Here is a 19,537-nt window from a genome sequence, read left to right as displayed (position 1 = left end):
TGCTGATGGCATGACCATATTAGAGACACACCTCATAGGATAGATAAAACAATCACAACAGCTTTAAATGTTGAACTTACCGATACGGTGCAATCACTGCAGATGTTTACAAGGCTTCCAGGCTGTGACATGATAGTGTTTTCTTCATCGCTACCCCCCCAACCCCAGTCTCTTTGCCTTATCTCACCTTCCCTGCTACAACGTTCCGAGGCATTGTGACACTCTAAGCATGTTCATTCAGAACCTCAGAGGCATTGTGACACTCTAAGCATGTTCATTCAGAACCTCAGAGGCATTGTGACACTCTAAGCATGTTCATTCAGAACCTCAGAGGCATTGTGACACTCTAAACATGTTCATTCAGAACCTCAGAGGCATTGTGACACTCTAAGCATGTTCATTCAGAACCTCAGAGGCATTGTGACACTCTAAACATGTTCATTCAGAACCTCAGAGGCATTGTGACACTCTAAGCATGTTCATTCAGAACCTGAGGCATTGTGACACTCTAAACATGTTCATTCAGAACCTCAGAGGCATTGTGACACTCTAAGCATGTTCCTTCGGAACTTGAGCGTGAGAGCGGACAAATCGGACAGGTGTCTAGATACCGTTATAGGATTGTAGATCGTGACCGTGTTCGGTAGGCACCAAATGGAAGAAAAGGGAGAGAGACTACTGGACTACCGGTCGAATAAGAAACACCCATTTCTGTTTTCTGTTTCAAAAAATGTTGCTACGGTGAGCTCTACTGAATGTGGACCAGAGTAAGCCTGAATTGATCAAATCCACCATTGATGAAAACCTGCTGTAAAATCCATAAGGATTTATCCTGTTTTGAGAATCTCTTCCATAAATATAACTGCCTGCCAGCAGCAATGAACAGGGTTCACAGGATGACAAAGGACACAAGATCAATTGAATAACAAAGCACTCTATCATGTTGGAAGCATCTTCCTTTAAGTGCAATCAAAATATGGAGTGAAATGGTTTTATGAGGAGAATGTGGTTTTGAGCATGAGCGTTAAAATAATGAGTTGTTAATAATAATTAAGTGTGGTTCATTTTAGGGTTGTCAATAATAGTTTCACAGGCCACTGTGGAATAGATTTGCAGTATAAAAAAAAAAATGTGTCAATAACTCTGCCACGTTTTGAAAATACAATCTACACTGAATGTTCTAATCAGAAGGTTTGCATGGGTGGGAGTTCAATTTACCACCTGGTGACGTCACCTTACGATATCAATGCCAAACTTCATGGTAATGTCTTTTGATGACATCACCAGGCGGTGAATTGGTTAATAGACCAATAAGAAAGAGTTCCAAACCTCCCTGCCAATAACAGCTAGTTTTGAGTTTTCCCATCCCCACATACACCATGGGGTCTTGCTTGAGAAATAGTTATTTGCTAAAACCTATTTTCCATTTCAATGGAAAACTATTACAGTAAGGTATTTAATTGTTGACAAGAAATGTTTTGACATTGATATAAAAACGGCTAAATTCGGCCTTTACGATATCAATGCCAAACTTCATGGTAATGTCTTTGATGACCCTAAGAAGTTGCAAATTGATAGGACATTGTGAAATGGATTTACAAAGGATTTAAAAATGGACACATAAATCAGATTTCTAGATTTAATAATTACTCAGCCCTGTTAACCAATCCCTTATTTATGTTATTTTTATAGTATACAGTTTTCAAAGGTTTTCCAAAATGTCCAAGATGTAGGAAAATCTATCCTGGCTGGCCTTATGGGTCCTTGAGGTAAATTTGTTCAGTATGAGGAAAGACACCTACATACAAAGTTTAAAGTCTGTAGGTCATACTGGGCGGCGGATTTGAGGGTTTAAATGAGACTGCGTATAACAGCGCCACCTATAGGTCAATCAGTACCATTCTTTTAGACCAAGTTACTCATGGCCTCCAGTTTTTGTGTGCCGAATTCAAACAAAAGTTATCAATCTATGCTTGAGTTATTTTACCATGTCAAGGAAAACATTATAATATAAGAATAACAATAGGTTTTACAGCAAAGCTGTGAACCCCTAAATATCAGTTTGAAACAAATGTTACAGATCATAGTGAACCCTGGGACAGACTACAGGGCCAGTTGAAGAGGTCAGGCTACTCATTTCACCATGACAAGATGTTGTACTTGAAAATGTCACTGTTGTATCACCACTGAAGCATAGATATCGGTTCACTCCTTGTTCCGTTTGAACGTCACTGTGACATGAGAATGTCTGGACATTTGTGCGTTGAGGTCCTTCCAACGGGTCTGGAGGCCGTCCCAACGTTTTAAGCTTTGCATCATTTCATGTTAAAACATTACTAACAAAATCTCCAAAATGTCATTCTTTGAAAAATCCAGCCAGTATGCAGAGTGCCCAAAACAAAGCATTTTGAATGGAAAACCATCATCTTACAGTTAATTCTCAACCCACATTGATGCAAATATACCACACCAATCAAATGTCCTCTCAGAGTACAGCATCATCCTATCGTCATCTAAAATGTCCTTTCTTGTATCCTTTTTCATATCCTTCTGTTTACTTCACTTGTTTGTTCTGTTGTCCGCGCTGATGGTTCGGCGGGGCTCAACCGAGGGCTAAGAGACGAAGAGGTTGCCTCCGTCGCTGTGGCCATAGAGGTCTGCCAGTTTCTTGAAGCGTGGCCCCCAGTCGCTGAGGTAGACGTAGTTCTGCTCTGAGTCCATGCTCAGCGAATCCAGCGAGCTGAGGGACTCTGCGGCTGAGCCGCTGCCCTCGAAGGCGTACGTCTGCAGTGAGTCGTAGGGCGGTGCTGACAGGTCCACGTCGGCCTCCTTCAGCCGGTCCCAGATGAACTCGCGGAAGATTCCGTTGTCCGGCGGTGGCCGGGAAGACGAGAAGAGGGTGGGCACTTCTGGGGTGACGTCACGGCGGTTCTTGCTGCCGCTCTCACGGACTACGTTGAGGTTGCGCAGAGCGACCATGTCAAAGGCCTCGGTGTCCTCCTCGCCGCCGCCCTCGTCGTCGTAGCGCACAATGTTCTCGCGCACGTCACGCTCCTCGTCCAGGATCAAGGGCTCCTTCTTCCTCCGTCGCTGCATGGTGATGATCAACAGGACCAGCACTGTGGAGAGAGGGAGACAGAGAGAGAGAGAAGGAGAGACAGGCATGACCATATTAGAGACACATATTTCCATCAGATTATACAGATTCACAAAGAATTTGAAAACAAACCCAATTTTGATGAACTCCCATATCTACTGGGTGAAATACCAGTGTGCCATCACAGCAGCAAGATTTGTGACCTGTTGTCACAAGAAAGGACAACCAATGACGAGGAGGAGTAGATAGGAAGGATCGGAGGACCAATGCACAGCGTGTAAGTGTTCATGATATTTATTATAACTCAGAACACTAAAGAATAAAACAACAAAGAGAATGAAATGAAACCAAAACAGTTCTGTCTGGTGCAGACACAAAACAGAAAATAATCACCCACGAAACACAGGTGGGAAAAGGCTACCTAAGTATGATTCTCAATCAGAGACAACTAACGACACCTGCCTCTGATTGAGAACGCACATAGACTGCCCACCCCAGCTCATGCCCTGACCATACTAAAACCAAGACAAAACAAAGGAACTAAGGTCAGAACGTGACAGATACAACTCATAATTATGCTTATTTATTTTCCCTTGAACTATTTTCACATCATTACAACACTTTATATAGACAAAATATGACATTTGAAATGTCTTTATTCTTTTGGAACTTCTGTGAGTGTAATGTTTACTGTTAATTTGCATTGTTTAATTCACTTTAGTTTATTATCTACTTCACATGTTTTGGCAATGTTAACATATGTTTCCCATGCCAATAAAGCCCTTAAATTGAAATTTAATTGAGAGTGAGAGAGAGAGAGAAAGGGAGAGACAGAGGGAGAGACAGAGAGAAGAAGGCAGACATCATCACTATCAACAAAGGGCAGAGGACCAAGATGAGTTAATCATGATTAGACAAAGAAAAAACAGAGCCATCGCAATTCTGTCCAGGACCATTGTGGAGTACAGAGGTGTTCCTTCAGAATTTTGGGTTGTACACTGAAAAATACTAGCAACGATAGGACAGCTCTGTCTGCCACCTGTGTGGGTTTAGGACACTTAGTATCAACACGACCCTTATCCCCATCAACACGACCCTTATCCCCATCAACACGACCCTTATGCCCATCAACACGACCATTAACCCTATCAACACGACCATTTAGCCTATCAACACAACCATTAACCCTATCAACACAACCCTTATCCCCATCAACACAACCATTAACCCTATCAACATGACCATTAACACTATCAACACGACCCTTACCCCCATCAACACGACCATTTAGCCTATCAACACAACCATTAACCCTATCAACACGACCCTTATCCCCATCAACACAACCATTAACCCTATCAACATGACCATTAACACTATGAACACGACCCTTACCCCCATCAACACGACCCTTATCCCCATCAACACGACCCTTATCCCCATCAACACGACCATTAACCCTATCAACACAACCATTTATCCAATCAACACGACCCTTACCCCCATCAACACAACCATTAACCCTATCAACACAACCATTAACCCTATCAACACAACCATTAACCCTATCAACACAACCATTTATCCAATCAACACGACCATTACCCCCATCAACACGACACTTACCCCATCCATACGACCCTTACCGCCATCCATATGACCCTTACCCCCATCAACACGACCCTGGGTGGCAAGCTCTGAGAAACAATTTGATGGATAGAGACACTGTGCCAGTAGTGGTGGAGAAAGGAACCATGGATAGATACTACCTGTGTTAGATTTATTACTATAAGCCAATGTTATTCATTGGGTTTTCAGACCCCCCCCCCCCCCCCTTCTCTCTCTCTCTCTGGAAAAAGTGTTAGTCATCACAGTCCTGAGTTAAGGTTATTTCAGGTTGATTTCAGGCTATTTCAGGTTGATTTCAGGCTATTTCAGGTTGATTTCAAGCTATTTCAGGTTGATTTCAGGTTTACTTCACGAGATTCGCAAAGATTTAGATTTTGTGAAATATGCTATTAGCCTGCACGTGTTGTTGGAACGTGCACACACAGAGATAAACAACCAGACAAACCTGTTTACATATCAGGGTTTAACAGTGCCAATGTCCCAAATGGCACCCTACTTCCTATATACTGTAGTGCCCTACTTTTGACCAGAGCTCAATGATCCCTGGTCATAAGTAGTGCACTATATAGGGAATAGGGTGCCATTTGTGTGGGGGGGACAGTCGGTGAGTGTCCCCATGCAGTTGGCTGCTCCCACAAGCTGCTTACGCTGGGCAGGCCAGTGCTAAATCTTTGAAATGAGCACAGCATATGCCTATCTGAGTAATAATACAGGAGTACATGCCAGTCATAAAGCCCCTAAAAAAAGCAAACGGTCCAAGTGCTGTCCCCAAAGCATGTCAATGTAGCATAGCATGTCAACGTAGCATAGCATGTCAACGTAGCATAGCATGTCAACGTAGCATAGCATGTCAGCGTAGCATAGCATGTCAGCGTAGCATAGCATGTCAACGTAGCAAAGCATGTCAACGTAGCATACCATGTCAATGTAACATAGCATGTCAGCGTAGCATAGCATGTCAGCGTAGCATAGCATGTCAGCGTAGCATAGCATGTCAGCGTAGCATTGCATGTCAACGTAGCATAGCATGTCAACGTAGCAAAGCATGTCAACGTAGCATTGCATGTCAACGTAGCAAGGACCTCTCTCTTTCTCAATTTTCGATGGTACCTTCTGACAAGATAGAAAAGTTAAAACAATTTAAAAAGTCTTAATATAAACCAATTTACTCGTAAAATGCCAAAAGCAAAGTTGAAGGTACATACTCTAGGTTATACCAAAATCAAACAACACACCAACTGAAAGGGAAAGTGATTTTGAGGAAGTTTTGGCTTGCAGCGCAGGTTTGGGTTCAGCTGTTTCCATTCATGAAATCTGACGATGCTAATATATTAACTCCAGCCTGAAGTAAATAATGGCTTATTGTGGACTCTGTTACCATGGGCCTTCAGACACAACTCAAGGTAAGGGTAAAGTGACCCAAATATAGATTTTGAATGAACTATCCCTTTAAAGAATAATATAGTGTTGCCGCGCAGCACACTCCATAGTTGAGCACTTGACGACGTGGGCTGTGCACATATATCCACAGCTGCTTGCATATAAAGCTTAAGCCATACATCTCCCCTCATCGAACACACACACACACACACACACACACACACACACACACACACACACACACACACACAAAATCTTTGTGTCACACACACAAACAAGCTCTCCGAGACACAGTCACAGTCCACCCATCGGGGGTTAGAGAAACTGCCTGCCAGGACCCCTCATCTCCCCGTCAGAGTCAGATCTATACTCCCAGAGCTGAAAATAACACCCGTCGCTGCTGAGTGAGCAAGCGAGGAAGGGGAGGCAAACGTCTAATGATCCATCCTTTAACGCTGCCACCGCCAGGCTAAAATATGGAAGCTGCCCAACCCATACCTCATCCCCAGGCACTAGACCACCTCCCTGGGCTAAACAAGCAGAGGGTGGAGGGTGGATGCTGGGGGTGGAGGGTGGAGGGTGGGGTGTGTGGTCACATCACTATACGTCTTCGCAAGGCAACAGCGGAGAAGGAGGAGTGGAGAGGAGAGGGAGATGAGGAGAGGGAGATGAGGGGGAGAGGAGACAGAGATGAGGAGAGGGAGATGAGGAGGAGAGGGAGATGAGGAGGAGAGGAGACGGAGTTGAGGAGGAGGAGGGGGACATGGAGATGAGGGGGAGGAGGAGTGGAGATGGAGATGAGGAGGAGGAGAGGAGAGGAGACGGAGATGAGGAGGAGGAGGGGGACATGGAGATGGAGATGAGGAGGAGGAGAGGAGAGGGAGATAAGAAGGAGGAGGAGACAGAGATGAGGAGGAGGAGGGGGAGAGGGAGAGGAGGAGGAGAGGAGATGGAGATGAGGAGGAGGAGGAGGAGGAGGAGGAGAGGGAGATGAGGAGGAGGGGAGAGGAGGAAGATGAGGAGGAGGAGGGGAGAGGGAGATGAGGAGGAGGAGGAGGGAGAGAGGGAGATGAGGAAAAGGGGGAGAGGCGAGGGAGATAAGAAGGAGGAAGAGGAGGAGAGGAGAGGGAGATGAGGAGGATGGAATAAAGAGTTCTAAGAATAATAAAGGGTTCTAAGAATAATAAAGAGCTCTAAGAATAATAAAGGGTTCTAAGAATAATAAAGGGGTATTGTTTGGTCATTCTAATGAAACCTTGAGGGGTATTGTTTGGTGATTCTAATGAAACCTTAAGGGGTATTGTTTGGTCATTCTAATGAAACCTTGAGGGGTATTGTTTGGTCATTCTAATGAAACCTTGAGGGGTATTGTTTGGTCATTCTAATGAAACCTTGAGGGGTATTGTTTGGTCATTCTAATGAAACCTTGAGGGGTATTGTTTGGTCATTCTAATGAAACCTTGAGGGGTATTGTTTGTGATTATAATGAAACCTTGAGGGGTATTGTTTGGTCATTCTAATAAAACCTTGAGGGGTATTGTTTGGTCGTTCTAATGAAACCTTGAGGGGTATTGTTTGGTGATTATAATGAAACCTTAAGGGGTATTGTTTGGTGATTCTAATGAAACCTTGAGGGGTATTGTTTGGTCATTCTAATGAAACCTTGAGGGGTATTGTTTGGTCATTCTAATGAAACCTTGAGGGGTATTGTTTGGTGATTTTAATGAAACCTTGAGGGGATTATTATAATTTTTTTAAAACCTTTATTTAACCAGGAAGGGCTCATTGAGATTTAAAATATATTTTTCAAGAGCGTCCTGGCCAAGATAGGTAGCACCAAGTCATTACAAAAATGACAGACAAACAACATGAAAAACTGCAGGTAATCTAGTAAAAACCATAGAATTCACAAGAGTATAACAAAATCATAAAACAGCTAATTAAAAACATTGGCAGGTCAGGGAATCAGTCTCAAGATCATTCATCAGTGATTTAAAAATACCAATCGGGACAAGTTCTTCCAGTTTAAAAATACATTCTAATGAAACCTTGAGAGGTATTGTTTGTTTGTTTGGTCATTATAATGAATCCTTGAGAGGTATTGTTTGTTTGTTTGGTCATTATAATGAAACATTGAAGGGTGTTGTTTGTTCATTCTTTATGCACACAATAAATACAAATACATGAATTTGGACATGTGCTGAACTGAAAATAATAACGTTTAGCGCAATGACATACCCCATGAATGAGGACTTCCTTTGTGTTTGTGAGCATGGGTGCTGGAGGCAAGATTGTGCCACATGTTCTTTCATTTAATTGAAAAGACTACTGGGTCAACAAATAACACAGCTTGAGACACTGACTGAATACACAAATGTACTCCATCTTATTTAATGTCAGATACCACTAATATGTCTTGTCAAAATTAACCAATCTTCGTCTGATATTTGATCAATAAGTACCTTTCGTCGGTACATTGTGTTTTATGTATTTTCAGTGGTATTGTGCGTTGTCCAGTTCACTGTTGCAATTCATGCCTGTTGGCCAGGTCGTTAATGTAAATGAGAATTGGTTCACAATTTACCTATGTTGTTAAATAAAGCTGATATAATATTAAAAATAATAAAAACAGATACTACTGTAATACATCGACAAATACCGACAGGTTGAATAGATGTTGTATTTTGATTAAGAAAGTATCACAAGGACCCCGTGCACACTCATTCAACTACGGTTTTATAGGTTGCACGCTTCCTCAGTCACGCTTTGTGGCGTTGACATAATACACGACTGTGTGTACGCAAAATAAACATGTCATTTGGACCAGATACACCACTTTTATACATAGAAAATTAAACGTGCCGCAGTGATACACATTGCACGTGGCAGGCTTCACTTAAGGCATAGCAACACGGCAGTTCAGCCAAAGAAGAATGAGGAAAAATGTGCGGTAAATCAATTGAACATTATGCCCAATTTTCCGTAATTGAATTGAGAAAACAATCCGTCTTGCAAAAATCAATGGGACAACAAGTGGAATAATTAGCACCGGGGCCCATTCTCATCGACATATTACATAATGAGCTCTCTCTCTCTCTCTCTCTCTCTCTCTCTCTCTCTCTCTCTCTCTCTCTCTCTCTCTCTCTCTCTCTCTCTCTACAGTGGGGAGAACAAGTATTTGATACACTGCCGATTTTGCAGGTTTTCCTACTTACAAAGCATGTAGAGGTCTGTAATTTTTATCATAGGTACACTTCAACTGTGAGAGACGGAATTTAAAACAAAAATCCTGAAAATCACATTGTATGATTTTTAAGTAAATCATTTTCATTTTATTGCATGACATAAGTATTTGATCACCTACCAACCAGTAAGAATTCCGGCTCTCACAGACCTGTTAGAAAAGATTCTTTAAGATTGCCTGTTTTAGAGAAATGTCATCATGGAATAATGTAAGATTGTCTGATTATATTCACCTTTGTTTATCCTATGGTTCTGACTTAGTGTTCAGAGAGAATACTGTAAAAAAGGCCCATGTTCTGAATTCTGTTGCTGTACAAATAGTTATATTAGTTTGCTCATTAATGTCTTAATCAGAATTACATAATTGCATCTTATCTGTTCATCGTTCCCTTATGCCATAGTTCAAATCAAATCAATTGTCAGTAGAAACCACATTTGTTGAAGAAAGTCAGCCATATCAGCCATGGTTTTTTAAAAGGCAGTAAATGAGGCTGAATGAACTGTTTCTCTGCCAGACAAGGCTCCGCTGATAGCCAGGTGTAGCGGTGGTAAGGATTCACTCCATGGTGAATGAACTGTTTCTCTGCCAGACAAGGCTCCGCTGATAGCCAGGTGTAGCGGTGGTAAGGATTCACTCCATGGTGAATGAACTGTTTCTCTGCCAGACAAGGCTCCGCTGATAGCCAGGTGTAGCGGTGGTAAGGATTCACTCCATGGTGAATGAACTGTTTCTCTGCCAGACAAGACTCCGCTGATAGCCAGGTGTAGCGGTGGTAAGGATTCACTCCATGGTGAATGAACTGTTTCGCTGCCAGACAAGGCTCCGCTGATAGCCAGGTGTAGCGGTGGTAAGGATTCACTCCATGGTGAATGAACTGTTTCGCTGCCAGACAAGGCTCCGCTGATAGCCAGGTGTAGCGGTGGTAAGGATTCACTCCATGGTGCTGAAGGGTCTGCTGTTGGGACAGCTTTATGTCGGCCCGAACAGTTTGTGGGCAACGTTCGTCACTGTTACAGTGCAACACATGTATTGTTTAGTGTTGTGTTGTGTTGTGGATTTGCTGGCGTGCATCTAAAAAAAAATGATATTGTATTTCGCTCCACCAAGATTTACATGCTAAAATCAACACTGCAAGAGAGCGATGATGTACTTCAGCTGAATGGGGACACTCACTGATCACCACGATGACAGTCTTTGTCAGCCAGAATGAAGGGAACAGATTGAGACACAGTCACTCTCGTATATTATCTGATACAGGCCACTGGTTTTTGGGGACTGGGTGTCTGACTGATGCACCAAATATTGACACAGTTCTTGCTTCATTTTTAAAAAGACAATGGAAAACATCAGCCATTGACATTTCATTGGGCAATTCATTCAATAATAGATGACTTAATATAATGGTCATCAATATGTTGGTTGCCTAAAAATGTCAGATGTGAATCTGCTGAGGTGTAATGGTAACTTTAATCTTTAAACATTAAAAGTAACAGTAACAAATCCGACTCCCGACCGCTGATTTTGGTAAACAGCTGAGGGATGGGGGTGGAAAAATATAGCCAGTCTTTAACTCATGGACAGAGCTATAAATACAAGTACAGACCATTTATGATATCAAGCTGATAGTTTTTAGAGGCTGTAACCGGGCTTTTAGCGAGGTCCTGCTGAGATAGGCTTCAATGTTAATGCAATAGAAGTCTCTGCTGGCAGCGAGCCACCTGACTGACTGACACATCTATAAGGGACTATTTACGAGTTGTCTCCGAGAGTGGGTTTTTTGTTTGTTTGTTTGGGGCAGGTATTCCCCCAGGGGTACGCGCAATGCCATCGGGGGTACGCCAAATAAAAATGTGATTGAGTTTTAAAAAATATATATTTAAACATACATTCTTTTTTTTAAAACTTTTTTTCCTTCATATTTTCAAACAGTCCATTTATATTTTTCAACGGGGCTATACATTTGGGTGAGTTTTTTCTCTCTCATCTGAATAGCCTCGTTTCACTGCCAAAAATGAAATTCAACCATCTAGTGTTCAGCGAAATAACAACACAATGTCAAATACGGGTAGCCTAGAAAAATAATGAATATCCAATCACATGAACCGTTACTCTATCCCAGGAATTTCCCTAACGGTCCGTATGTAGCCAAACATAGCTGCTGCTCATGTTGGTATCTGTACTGATGGCGCAAAAGCCATGACAGGGAGACCTAGTGGAGTGGTAACGCACGTGCAAGCAGTTGCTTCCGATGCCACTTGGGTACACTGCAGCATCCACAAAGAGGCTCTTGCTGCCAAGGGAATGCCTGACAGCTTGAAAGACGTTTTGAACACTACAGTGAAAATGGTTAACTTTGTTAAAGTAAGGCCCCTGAACTCCCGTGTTCAGGGGCTGGCCTATCTGAGTGATGTTTTTTCCCGCTTGAATGATCTTAATCTAGGATTACAGGGACTCTCCGCAACTATATTCAATGTGCGGGACAACATTGAGGCTGATTAAGAAGTTGGAGCTCTTCTCTGTCTGCATTAACAAGGACAACACACAGGTCTTTCCATCATTGTATGATTTTTTTGTGTGCAAATGAACTCAAGCTTACGGACAATGTCAAATGTGATACAGCGAAGCACCTGAGTGAGTTGTGTTCGCAATTACGCAGGTACTTTCCCAAAAACGATAACACAAACAACTGGATTCGATATCCCTTTCATGCCCTGCCTCCAGTCCACTTATCGATATCTGAACAAGAGAGCGTCATTGAAATTGCAAAAATTGAATTTTAATCAGAAGCCACTGCCAGATTTCTGGATTCAGATTTGTGTTTATCAGCAAAGGAATGAGTGTTACACCGAGGCCTGTACTCTGGAGTGGGATCAGTCTGGAAGAGGAGGGTCCGTCATGGTCTGGGGTGGTGTGTCACAGCATCATCGGACTGAGCTTGTTGTCATTGCAGGCAATCTCAACGCTGTGCGTTACAGGGAAGACATCCTCCTCCCTCATGTGGTACCCTTCCTGCAGGCTCATCCTGACATGACCCTCCAGCATGACAATGCCACCAGCCATACTGCTCGTTCTGTGTGTGATTTCCTGCAAGACAGGAATGTCAGTGTTCTGCCATGGCCAAAGAATAGCCCGGATCTCAATCACATTGAACACGTCTGGGACCTGTTGGATTGTAGGGTGAGGGCTAGGGCCATTCCCCCCAGAAATATCCAGGAACTTGCAGGTGCCTTTGTGGGAGAGTGGGGTAACATCTCACAGCAACAACTGGCAAATATGGTGCAGTCCATGAGGAGGAGATGCACTGCAGTTCTTAATGCAGCTGGTGGCCACAGCAGATACTGACTGTTACTTTTGATTTTGACCCCTCCCTTTTTTCAGGGACACATTATTCAGTTTCTGTTAGTCACATGTCTGTGGAACATGTTCAGTTTGTGTCTCAGTTGTTGAATCTGATGTTCATACAAACATTTACACGTTAAGTTTGCTGAACATAAACACAGTTGACAGTGAGAGGAAGTTTCTTTTTTTGCTGAGTTTATGTCAGATGACCTTACATGTCCTCTCTATTTATGGTTTATCTATTTCTGGATCCAGCTTTACGAGGTAGAGGGAACAACGGTGCAGTATTGTGAACTCACAATGAACCTCTGGAACAGCTGCTGTCATAGTTTGAGGAGCTCCCCCAAAATTCGTTAAGACTGCCTCGATAGTACAGAAAAGAACAGAAACTCCAAGCTTGCCTCATTACAATTATTCAGCCACATAAATGTGCTTTATTTTGCCTGTCCAACTGAATACAAAAGAGTTGGGCCAGGTGCAATTAAAAGGGCCATGAATGTGTTGAATGGAAATAACAACAACAAAAAACTCTGAATTGCCACACTGCTTCAGTAGGGACAGTTTAGCTTGTGGCCTTGTGCTTCTCTCCCATTGTGACTCAGTGGGGACAGTTTAGCTTGGGGCCTTGTGCTTCTCTCCCAGTGTGACTCAGTAGGGACAGTTTAGCTTGGGGCCTTGTCCTTCTCTCCCATTGTGACTCAGTGGGGACAGTTTAGCTTGGGGCCTTGTGCTTCTCTCCCAGTGTGACTCAGTGGGGACAGCTTAGCTTGGGGCCTTGTGCTTCTCTCCCAGTGTGACTCAAGCACCATAAGTGACCAACACAGTAAGTTCATCGGTAGTTAAATCTCTATTTAAAAAATATTGTAATTTTCAGTTTTCCGCATTGTCTCTCCTGGCTCTCTACATATACACCAGCCCCGCGCCCTCGACCATGACGGATTAGGCTGGGCTGGACCCCCAGAGGAAAAGGCTTAGTTGGCACAAAATGGCGGCTCGTTCGAGGCTTTGCAGCGATGGACTAATCCTAGTCTTCGTCTCACATGGCACCCTATACCCTACGTAGTGCGCTACTTTTTGAACAGAGCCCTATGGAGGTTGGTCAAAAGTAGTGCACTACAAAGGGAATAGGGTGCCATGTGAGATGCAGACCCAGTGCCCCAGACAGGCAGGAAGAACTTTGGGCGTCTGAAGAACATGTGGGAGAGGTCTTCAGAAATACAAGGATGCTGCCACACAATGTATTCTCCACGATAACAGGGTTGAACATTGAGACCAAATCATGTAAATACATTATATAACCATGCCTCATATATCTTTGGAAATTCAAGATGATCGTTGGAGATAGAAACTCAAAGCATCTCGGAGTAGGAAAGCTGATCTTGGATCAGACCCCCCCCCCTCCCCCGTCACAGCCGTTGAAAGAAGAGGACCAAGGTGTGGTGTGATGAGCGTACATAGTCCTTTTATTTATATGTAAACAATACAAAAAAAACAACCGTGACACTTAAGGGCAATGTGCCAACAAACAAAGACAACTTCCCACACAGAAAGGAGGGGAAAAGGGCTACCTTCATTATGATCTAAGAGGCAAAACTGATCTTAGATCAGTTGACTATAGGAGGCCATAATATATAGCGCTATCAACAGAAAATCTGTTGAGTCATTCTGTCTAACAGAGATGGTGTTAAGCAAAGGGATCATTGGGGGAAGTAATAACACAACTGCAACTTTGAAAGGGACCTTTCACTCAAACCTCTGTTTTCTCAGGAGCCTGAGGTAACTGGAAAACTGACTGTTTCTATCCCTTCTCTCTCTCTCTCTAGTTCTCTCTACCCCCAAAATAATAATCACAAAGCAATCTGTTGATAGACACCTTAGGTGAAAGGGCCCAGAGAGAGAGAGAGAGAGAGGAGATGAGAGGAGAGGAGAGGAGAGAAGAGGAGAGGAGAGGAGAGGAGAGAGAGAGAGAGAGAGAGAGAGAGAGAGAGAGAGAGAGAGATTTACAAAGGGGCAAGATAAAGAAACCCGAAAGTAAAAAAGAAAGGGTTGAAAAGAACAAAAGAGTATTGGGGAAAAGCCTGAATATAGAAGTTGTCTGAGGTTTAACTTGTTTGAAAACCATGTGAAGAATGAAATACAAACTACACTGTCTCCCTACATCCCATAGCTGTAAGATGCACGAGGAGCTTGGTTGGACCATGGCACCTCCTAACATAGGGTGTGACTGACAAACACATGGGAGAATCTCAGTGGAGAAAATAACCTTATGCATGGCACAACATCGTTCAACACAACAACCTCTTCATAAGGCAGCCTGAGATGGAAATAGACTGGCTCTAACCAGAATAGAAAGAGGAGTGGGAGGCCCCGGTGCACAACTGAGTAAGAGGACAAGTACATTAGTGTGTCTAGTTTGAGAAACAGACGCCTCACAAGTTCTCAACTGGCAGTTAAATAGTACCCGCAAAACACATCTCAACGTCAACAGTGAAGAGGCGACTCCAGGATGCTGGCCTTCTAGGCAGCTCCAGATACTCAAGTAGTCTAACGAAGGCCAGTTTTATTGCTTCTTTAATCAACGCAACCATTTTCAGCTGTGCTAACATAATTGCAAAAGGGTTTTCTAATGACCAATTAGCCATTTAAAATGATAAACTTGGATTAACTAACACAACGTACCATTGGAACACAGGAGTGATGGTTGCTGATAATGGGCTTCTGTACACCTCGCAGCGCAATGACTAAACTGTTTTAGGGCTCCCGAGTGGCGCAGCTGTCTAAGGCACTGCATCTCAGTGCTAGAGGTATCACTACAGACCCTGGTTTGATTCCAGGCTGTATCACAACCAGGAGTGATTGGGAGTCCCATAGGGTGGCGCACAATTGGCCCAGTGTTGTCTGGGGTAGGCCATCATTGTAAATAACAATTTGTTCTTAACTGACTTGCCTAGTTAAATACATAAAAACAACTTCACTATAGAACATCAGGCCTTAACAACTTCACTATAGAACATCAGGCCTTAACCACTTCACTATAGAACATCAGGCCTTAACAACTTCACTGTAGAACATCAGGCCTTAACCACTTCACTATAGAACATCAGGCCTTAACCACTTCACTGTAGAACATCAGGCCTTAACAACTTCACTATAGAACATCAGGCCTTAACCACTTCACTATAGAACATCAGGCCTTAACCACTTCACTATAGAACATCAGGCCTTAACCACTTCACTATAGAACATCAGGCCTTAACCACTTCACTATAGAACATCAGGCATTAACCACTTCACTATAGAACATCAGGCATTAACAACTTCACTATAGAACTGGGGAATTAGCTCAAGTGGTAGATCGCTCGCTTGGCATGCGAGAGGGAGCGGGATCGAATTGCTTAGATAATTGCTGGTTGTCACCAACAAAATTACACAAAAACTAAAATATACACTACCCTTCAAAAGTTTGAGGTCACTAAGGAATGTCCTTGTTTTTGAAAGAAAATCTATTTTTTTTTGTCCATTAAAATAATCTAATCAAATTGTTTAGAAATACAGTGTAGACATTGTTCATGTTGTAAATGACACCTTAACTTGTAATGTTTCACAAAGACTCATATATTAAGTCCAGCCAAAAAAGTATAGATAAGATACACATTCATTGTATCAAATCCAGAAGTGTTATTTTACATTAGATCTACTTAATATTTCTGGTTAGTTACTTTCATTGACAATGCTTTAGTGTTAATAAACATTTATTTATGTTCCGTATTTAATCAGTTGAGCAAGGTTCAAACCTGACTGAGGAGATTTCAAGTCTAACGCCTTGACCACTTCGCCATCGCAGCTTGCTCAGTTGTTAATGGCTGATGTTCTGCAGGGAAGTTGTTCATTTGAAAGCCTGGAACTCCTTTGACTCTCTTGTAATGTTAGAAGATATGAATTAATCTCGCAACTGTGATTGGTGAGACACTACTCCATCAGTGTACATACTCAGTATTTTATATTCCAACAGTGTACACTGTTAATGCAGTAAAACATCAGATATCAGTCAAGGGACCACATGAAGGAGCTTGCAGGCCTGATGTGGCCCTGATTTGTTTTGGTAAAATGGCTTACCCAGTAGTGTGAGGATGCAGGCCAGGATGGCAATGAGGGCCCCGGTGCTGAGGCCCGCTGAGAGCATGGAGTTCTCACTCCCACACGACTGGGGGATCCCATCAGGGTCACAGTCGCACACCCGGATGGACAGGGTGTTGGTGCTGCTGAGGGCGGGGCTCCCATTGTCCATGATGAGAACGGGGAGGCGGTACACGTTCTGGTGGCGGCGCTGGAAACCCCCTCGCTTGGTCAGCACAGAAGCCGTGTTGTCTTGGGGAGGGGGAGGGGGGGAGGCATATCAATACACTGATAAAATTGTGTTCAGACAGTAATACTTGGTGGATTCCAACATATCATGACAAACATTAGCTGATATGGGGTTTACATAATGGAAAATAGACAATCAAGGCAAGGAAACCACAATATGGTTGTGGAGCTGCTCCTGCCTGGAGACCAAGCATCCATTTTGAATGGCTCCTACCCTATACCCTAACCTTTACCCCTACCCATTCCGGGTCAGGCACTTACCTTTGTTGTCTCTCAGGGTGAAGTTGAGATTCCCAGCAGCCTCAGCGGTCAGGGAGAAGAAGAAGCGGTGTCCACTCTGAGGCTGGTCTCGGTCAACAGCACTGATGGTCTCAATGACCTGTAGGGGATAGATGACCAAAGGTTATATTCAGTTCAGGTCAGTTCAGTTTATTGTGTTGCATTCTGGAGTACGGTGTCTATATTAGAACAGTCTCAGCAGGACTTGTATTTATCTACTGTCGAGAGCTGTCTTAATATTACAGAACCCCTTAAGGGTCATAGTGGGAGAAAAAAGTCAGTTCCCTCCTTTTTTTTTCCATCTGTTGCCTCAGATTTTTTATTTGTTCCCTCAAAATAAAAATGTACTCCCTCAATATAAAAATGTATTCCCTCGATAGAAAAATGTGTTCCTTCGATGTGAAAATGTGTTCTCTCAATATAAAATGTATTCTCTCAATCTAAAAATCTGTTCCCTCAATAAAAATGTGTTCCCGGGCCTTCCGAGTGGAACAGTGGTATAAGGCACTGCAATGCAGTGCTAATGGCATCACTACAGACCGGGTTCGATCCTGGGCTGTTTCACCACCGGCCGTGATCGGGTGTCCCATAGGGTGGCACACAATTGGCCAAGTGCCATCCAGGTTAGGGGAGGGTTTGACTGGGGAAGCTATACCTGGCTCATCATGCTCTCATCATGCTCTAGTGACTCCTTGTGGTGGGCTGGACGCCTGCAGGCTGACCTCTGTTGTCAGTTGAACAGTGTTTCTTCCGACACATTGATGCAACTGACTTCTGTGTTAAAAAGTTAACTTCTTATGGCTGCAGGGGCAGTATTGAGTAGATTGGATGAAAGGTGCCCAGAGGTGCCCAGAGTAAACGGCCTGCTCCTCATTCCCAGTTGCTAATATATGCATATTATTATTAGTATTGGATAGAAAACACTCTGAAGTTTCTAAAACTGTTTGAATGGTGTCTGTGAATATAACAGAACTCATATGGCAGGCAAAAACCTGAGAAGAAATCCAAACAGGAAGTGAGAAATCGGAGGTTGTTTGATTTCCTACCCAGGCCCAATTGAATTTACAGTGGGGTATGGATGAAGTTGCACTTCCTAGGGCTTCCACTAGATGTCAACCGTCTTTAGAAACTTGAATGAGACTTCTACTGTGTTGTGAGGCTGAATGAGAGGGGAATGAGTCAGGTTACTGGCAGAGAGACATTTCCTGGTCACACGCAATTCACATATCGACCTGTATTCCATTGCTTCTCTAGACACAAAGGAATTCTCCGGTTGGAACTTTATTAAAGATTTATGATAACAACACCCTAAAGATTGATTCCATACTTAGTCTGAAATGTTTCTAAGAACTGTAATATAACTTTTTGAAGTTTTTGTCCGAAGTTATGCATGGGCGTTTGGATTTGAATACCTAACGCGCTAACAAAAGCAGCTACTTGGACATAAATAATGGACATTATTGAACAAATCAAGCATTTATTGTGGAACAGCGATTCCTGGGAGTGCATTCTGATGAAGATCATCAAAGGTAAGGGCATGTTTATAATGTAATATCTGATTTCTGTTTGACTCCAACATGGCGGAAAATTGTATTTGTTTTCTGAGCGCCGTCTCAGATTATTGAATGGTTTGCTTTTTCCGTAAAGTTTTTTTTTAAATCTGACACAGCGGTTGCATTAAGGTGAGGTATATCTATAATTCCATGTGTTTAACTTGGATTATAATCTACATTTGTGATGAGTATTTCTGTTGAATCGATGTGGCTATGCAAAATCACTGGATGTTTTTGGAACTAGTGAACGTAATGCGCCAATGTAAACTCATATTTTTTTATATAAATATGAACTTCATCAAACAAAACATACATGTAACATGAAGTCCTATGTGTGTCATCTGATGAAGATCATCAAAGGTTAGTGATTCATTTTATCTTTATTTGTGCTTTTTGTGACTCCTCTCTTTGGCTGGGAAAATTGCTGTGTTTTTCTGTGGCTTGGTGGTGACCTAACATAATCGTTTATGGAGATTTCGCTGTAAAGCCTATTTGAAATCGGACACTGTGGTGGGATTAACAACAAGATTACCTTTAAAACGGTATAAGATACATGTATGTTTGAAGAATTTTAATTATGGGATTTCTGTTGTTTTGAATATGGCGTCCTGCACTTTCACTGGCTGTTGTGATATAATCCCGTTAACGGGA

At 42.8% G+C, this 19,537-nt stretch overlaps 1 pseudogene; it reads right to left on the bottom strand.

Annotated features, from left to right (window-relative positions):
- Window positions 1-2,613: 2,613 nt before the first annotated feature.
- The window catches only part of LOC139377221 (cadherin-7-like), a 110,828-nt pseudogene continuing 93,904 nt past the window's right edge, over window positions 2,614-19,537 (bottom strand).

Source organism: Oncorhynchus clarkii, chromosome 20, assembly GCF_045791955.1.
Source record: "Oncorhynchus clarkii lewisi isolate Uvic-CL-2024 chromosome 20, UVic_Ocla_1.0, whole genome shotgun sequence".
Lineage (NCBI taxonomy): Eukaryota > Metazoa > Chordata > Actinopteri > Salmoniformes > Salmonidae > Oncorhynchus > Oncorhynchus clarkii.
The sequence above is the reverse complement of the archived record's forward strand: the minus strand, read 5'-3'. Positions and strand labels throughout refer to the sequence as shown.